At 39.0% G+C, this 6,871-nt stretch overlaps 1 long non-coding RNA gene across 1 annotated transcript; it reads right to left on the minus strand.

The window, feature by feature from the left end:
• Window positions 1–4,217: 4,217 nt before the first annotated feature.
• Window positions 4,218–5,120, minus strand: LOC123412527. The gene is made up of 3 exons (XR_006613530.1): window positions 5,071–5,120; window positions 4,545–4,618; window positions 4,218–4,229 (listed from the first exon to the last, which is right to left on the minus strand). It is a non-coding gene; the product is annotated as an uncharacterized LOC123412527 (long non-coding RNA).
• Window positions 5,121–6,871: the final 1,751 nt, after the last annotated feature.

Below are 6,871 nucleotides of genomic sequence, written 5' to 3' on the forward strand. Positions count from 1 at the left end.
AGGTCCCGCTATTGGATATTGACCGAGGAGTCCCTCGGGTCATGTCTACATAGTTCTCGAACCCGCAGGGTCTGCACACTTAAGGTTCGGCGTTGTTTTATGCGTATTTGAGTTATATGGTTGGTTATCGAGTGTTGTTCGGAGTCCCGGATGAGATCACAGACGTCACGAGGGTTTCCGGAATGGTCCGGAGACAAAGATTGATATATAGGATGACCTCATTTGATTATCGGAAAGTTTTCGGCATTACCGGGAATGTACCGGGAGTGACGAATGGGTTCCAGATGTTCACCGGGGGGGGGGGGGGGGGGGCAGCCCACCCCGGGGAAGCCCATAGGCCTTAGGGGCATTAGTAATTGATACAATACATGCAAAATTATGATAGAGGAGAGGAGATTCACATACAAATATACTATCTTGGATGTATTTTATGATTGTGAGCCCCCATCAAATATTATATAATGATCAAAGTATTGATATTGGACACGGAATACATCGTAATGGTTATGTTTGTTCACATTCACATAGAAGTTATTCACATATAATATGCTAGAATAAACATAAAAAGTGTAATTTTTTTGCAAAATATTTGTTTTCTAAGAATGAATGAATTATAGGCATAGCCCTTAAAAAAGATACAAAATAAAATAAAAACAGAACCAAAATGAAAATAATGAAGTTTTGTAAGGAAGAATGAAATAGTGACATTGACATTACCTTTAAGAAGAAAATAAAATCAAAACCAAAATAATAAATTTTACTAAGAAATAATGAATTAGTTGCATTGTTATTGCCCTCTAAGATTAAAAGCAAATGAAAAAAGTTGACAAAATGCGCTTTTTTATATATGCAATAATAAGAATATAATAGTTGATTTTTTTTAAATAATAATGAAAGAATGAATAAATGATATTAATATTTCCCTTCAAGAACAAATAAAAATAAAAATAAAAAGTAAAAATGAATTTATCTAGTAGATAATGAATTAGTGGTATTGGTATTACCCTTTAAGAAGAAAGAACGTGAAAACAACTTAAAAGTGAAAAAATTGCATGTAAGTTACACACAAATTGTACTTTTTTAGCATATGCAAACAAATAGTAGGGATTTTCCCACAAAAATTAAGTTTTTAATAAGAAATGAATTAGTGATAATGATATTACTCTTAAATCAAAAGTAAAAGCAAAATAATGAAGCTTTCTCGTGAAGAATGAATTACTAGCATTGATATTACCCATTGAGAAAAAATAAAATGAAAACAATAGAAAATGTGTAAATTTGCACACAATTAACAAAATTAAGAAAGAATGAGATAAATACCTTTTTTTACTAAAAGAGACTCAAGTAACGACATTAATATTACCTTTTAAGAACAAAGAAATTTGATATCATATTTATTACCATGACCAATCAAACATTTTCAGGGGGATTTCTGTTTACCGAGGATGACACGTTTAGTTGGCAAGCATGAAAAATCCACCTTAGTTAGTTTTGTTGCAAAGAAGTTGCCGTTCTCGTAAATTAAACTTTCCATCCTCACGCCAACTAAAATTTACGTAGAAAAGTTTGATTTTCCATTCATAAAAATCTTATGTCACATATTGTACAAAATTTACACTTAAATTGCATTTATGTAGTATGCAAGAATAAGCATATAATAGTGCAATTTTCATACTCTAGAATAATTTACACACACACATTCTATGATACTTACGTTGCATGTATACATTTACAATCGCCCAAGATCCCAAAAATATCCATATAAGAAAGGAGAATCAACTTAAACAATAAAGCAAAAGCAAAATGGATATAAAAAGTATGCAATGGATAACGGGCTGGAAGCCCAAAAGAAAGATCCGCCGAGGAAAATAAGGGTGAGTTCAAAGTTCAGCCCAATAAACCATGAAACAACAAAAGGAAAAGGAGACACGAATATTGACAAAAGAATCAAAAATCATAAAATGACCTACCCAAATTTTAAAATCAGATAACTTATGTATACTAGTTTAGTGCCCGTGCGTTGCCACGGAACACTAAAATTATTGTCCCTATCATTGTTGTTGGTTATCAAATCCAATTCAATCTACCAGATTGTCTTGACGCTACGCTTAACCCCTTATCTTTCGTTGCCGTTGGTCAATGAGAGGGTCAAGAATCATCCTTCCATCGTCCTAGCTGAATGCTTGTGCGTTGTCATGGAACCAAAAAATATTTTAATTCATAAATCTATTGAACTTGTATAAACATTGTTTCAGTCATACAGCGACAAGTATCCATTTATTTCCTGCCCCTTCTTTCATAATTGGATCAAATATATCCTTATCTAGTACTCCTATATGACAAGGAATGAAAAATAAATAAAATGACATCAAAGGTGAGGAATACTGATATGCTTTACAACCCCTAACAGGCCAACAATCAGCTGGAAACGAACAATTTAATAATAATATAGAACTTATCTTTCAGGAAATCTAGATAATAATTCATCTTATATTGAAATATGAAAATACAAAAATAGAATTCCGAATCTGTCATGCGCTGCATACATAGAAGGAAAAATCTTGTATTGAAATAAATTTATATTGTAATATTTCATATTTATGGACACTTCAAGACAAGGTTTTTAGCTATTGTTGTACTTCCAGCTACATATATATTTTCTTCTAAACTATAATACATACACAGGAGCGTGCACAAACAAATCTCCTGATGCAAAATAAAAACTGAGTAGTATGCCCAAAATACACGCCAGTGTCAAATTATACAAGTACAATAATAATTTTGAGGATAGATAGACTAAGACAGACCAAGAAACTGCTTGGAAGTCTATTCATTGGAGTACCAAAATAAAAAAAGAATAAGCATCAATATTGGGAGTTGTGCTTCCCATTCCTTTCAAATATGATAATATCATCAAAAAAGTAACCCACTCATATAATCAAACTTGCATGAAGTAAGACGCAGAAGATCTCTACATGGGGCCCGACCGTGTCCCCTGTTATGTCCATCCTGTGCGTAGCACCTCTCACAACAGATCAACTTGTTGCTTAGTAAATCACCGCATTTCTTTCCTTAGAAGCGTCTGTGGAGTCGCTCCTCGGCCATCTTCATCTTTGTGTCCAAACATTGCGCTCCACATAAATAGAGAGATAACCCAATACTTGCAATGTTGTTAATCTACATTTCAATATTAGTCAGTAATGGTGTGAAATTGAGCTAGTTTTGTGTGTATGGGTTGATAAACTTCCCAGTGAGAAGTCATGCATCCGTAAATTTGCAGCAAACAAAGAATGTGATTGATGTGAGTGGATATTGGTGTACCGGTGTTGATATAAGCAAATCTCTTAATGAACTAAAGCCATCGGCCATATCTATACCATATGGGACAATGCCTAGTAAAAACAATTTGCAGTTACAAGACGAAGCTGAACCAAGTGCTGACAAAAATGTCATGAGCAACCAGCTGGTACAGTTCACCATCCCAGCATACTTGATAGTGCAAATGACATACGACTATCACAACGTAAAGTTTTTTTACCAGTACTAAATACTGCCCATCGGCTTAAGGCCAACTTATAAAGATAAGTTTCATGGTGGATTAGAGACCACTCGGTAATTCAAAATCCAGAAGAAAAAAACACATATAACAGGTAGCCGGCAAAGCAAATAATAAAGCTGAAATATCCCCTTATATTTCTTCGAGTGAAGTCTCGCCTTTAATCATCCATCCATATGTAGTCATAAACAATTGATAAAAGGAGCAGTATGCTTAGGGAAAATATTTTTTCTGTGCACAACACTCTAATAAACACAGTACAGGTTGATTAAAAATTAGGCATCTATATAAAGTTCTTGTTTGGTTCTACCCGAATGCTGCTAAATGTGATGGTGGAGTTGCTGCTTGTGAAGATGCCTTTTCACTCATCGACTTTACCCACTCACTCCTTCAGCTCCTAATCCTGCCGGTTTGAGCCACTACTTTGCCTAATATTCTCCTACCAAAAGGAACAACATATTCACGCATCCGTTCAGTCAGTTATGAAAATTATGATAAGCAGGAGAGGCTCGACTATGAATCAATCGATCCATGCCCCCTTACCGAGGTGGAACTCATGGTGATATGAGAGACTCATCATCATCAATGTCTCCGCACAGCCACAATGAGGCAGGTTCATACATCTGGCTGATCTTGGTTATTACTCGATGATTCACTGTCGTCCCCGTGTCTTCTGTTGGTAGTGAAAAAGTTGAGCAGTTTTACATCAACAATTACATAAAAATAAAATTATTGTGTTGTCTTCTCCGTGGTGTAAGACTACTTGGTAGGGTGCATGTCAACGGAACAATAAGATGAGTTTTGTGTGAATTTGAACCCATAAATCTCAGACATGTGAACAAACAGACATTCAATTATTAGTCCGACAGTCTAGTTAGTTTAAAAAATACTGAGTTGCATATAACTTTCAGGTGAGCAACAAACAAAAATCTCTATAACCACATGCTTGTTATTGGAGAGTGAACAGTTGTTATTTCACGTATCTTACCTTCATAGACAATAGAGGAAAACTTCAACTCCATTATTGACACTATCTCCATTGCAAGATTCAGGCAAGAATTTCTGTTGAGAACCAGTGAAAAAACTATTATTAAAAATATAGGACCACATGATGAATCACGTACTATTTCATTTTTCAGTCCTACAGTGTAACATCAAGAAACAAGCGCTAATTAATTCAAGAATTACATCATAACTTTCAGGTGAGAACCAAATAAAAGTTCCTATTTCATTTTTCAGTCCCACGGTGTAACATCAAGAAAGAGCGCTAATTAATTCAAGAATTACATCATAACTTTCAGGTGAGAAACAAATAAAAGTTCCTATAACCACTTGCTTGTTCTTGGTGGATCAAAATTTAAAACATGAAGGCAAGCTGCAAGTTGTCTATAGAATCTGGACAACACATGAAGCTTCCACCGTTCAGCTGTGTGTGTGAGAGAGAAAAAGAGGGAGAGGATGGCTAACAAGATGGTAGATTTGATGCGACGAATGGGGGTGAAGAGGGTGGGTACCTGTGGTTGAGTGCTCCCAGTCCCACGGTAGTGGTTACTGGCTCTTGGCATTGATGAAGAGAAGAAGAGGGGGGTCAACACAATAGAGGAATAGAAAAAGGAAAAATAACACTGAATAATAGATAATGACTTTTTCTTGTATTTGTAGGCTGTAACATAGCAAAAGATGGCTCAGTTTTGTCTTTGATCTTCAAGCCTAACACTCACATCTCTTGCTGCATGACATACCCATCACAATGTAAACGAACTGCCCTCGTTATCACTCGTCAGAATGACTATCTGAGGCGCAGAACATCCAACATAAAGCTGAATTAAACAGGTTGCAAGAGAGGTAAGGGTGGGCTCTAATTTAGTGCCCACAACCCACATCATGCTTATTTCAGCAGATTCATCATCATCGCCCCGCAGGCCACGAAACCGTCCCAACTACAAAACAGCCAGAGAAACAAGGAGCACGCTAAGAACCAGGCGGTATAAAAGACGGGGACGATCCATGAGCGAGAGGAATCACATGTGAAGAACGACGGGAAGGACAAGCATCGGCGGGGACGGCGACAAGAGGAGGAGGGGAGGTCCAGAAAGAAGGGGGCGACTCGGAGCACGAAGAGACAAGCCGACCCGCGCTCCCTCACCCCATCGACGCACAGACCAACCAACGTCCACCACGCACATGGGGTGAAAGATGAAAAGTCCAAAATGCCCTCGACGGGGCGATGAAACCACACGCAGTGGCAGGGCGCTGGGAATGCGCCAACGCCGACGGGACGCACATAAGAACAGACAAACCACGATCGCTGACAGGCACGACCCACACGCGGGTAACACCACATGGCAGCGAGACACACGCGCTCTGAGAGGAGTCAACAAAACAAGATGGGGTGCGGGAACTGTTCACGGGGTGTCAATCCGGCGTCCCAAATCGTTTCCACGCGTGATACAATGGCCGAGAACGGCGCGAAATCGCCAAATCGCTAAGAGCGCGTGTAGCCTCCTGCGGTTCTATTTTCTGGATGGATTGCATAATGGGCTCAGATTCATCTTTCCTCGATCATATAACCTACCACCGTCATCTCTTATCACCAGATCAATCTGTTTATACAGTGGAGGTGCCCTGGTTATCACTCAAGAAGAATGACCATCCAAGGACAGAACAATAAGTATCACATGATCAGTAAGGATTATAGAGACAAGAGGGAGGATCCAACTTGATACCCACAGGTGCCTCGATTGCTCAAAGGCACACTTATTCCAGCCACGGTTAATCATCGTCGCCCTAGCACGAACGCCACTGACCAACCAATTTAGCAAATCCAGGAGCATAGCTATAGGACCAGGGCATTCACATGTAAACCAGAGCATCACATGAGGTCCTATGATAGCAACTAAACATGAATAACAGCCTGCAAGGATCCACAACTACAGAGCTCAAGCAGGAACTGATGCATGAGTAGGGCATAAAGCATCAACCAGACGAGCACCACATCAATATAGCCATGGCCATGTCCCAGACAGTAGCCGAAGCAAAGGAGCAGGAGGAAGATGGAGCTCACCGAGGGAGGTTGTTGCCAAGGCAGTACTCAACGGGCGCCGGGGTTGCGCCTGAACACCGTCCAACCAGAGAGGTCGCTTCCTACACCGCACATCCACCACGCCTCCACGTCGGAGTTGCGCCTTGCACTGTCCCGCCGACGAGCACTAAGTACAGAAAGAAAAAGAAACCAAATGTCATTACTTTTAAAGCCTTAACTGAGGAGGTGCACATGTGACTCATATGTCCATCAGCAGAGGCAAAGTAGCCAAT

Source organism: Hordeum vulgare, chromosome 1H, assembly GCF_904849725.1.
Source record: "Hordeum vulgare subsp. vulgare chromosome 1H, MorexV3_pseudomolecules_assembly, whole genome shotgun sequence".
Lineage (NCBI taxonomy): Eukaryota > Viridiplantae > Streptophyta > Magnoliopsida > Poales > Poaceae > Hordeum > Hordeum vulgare.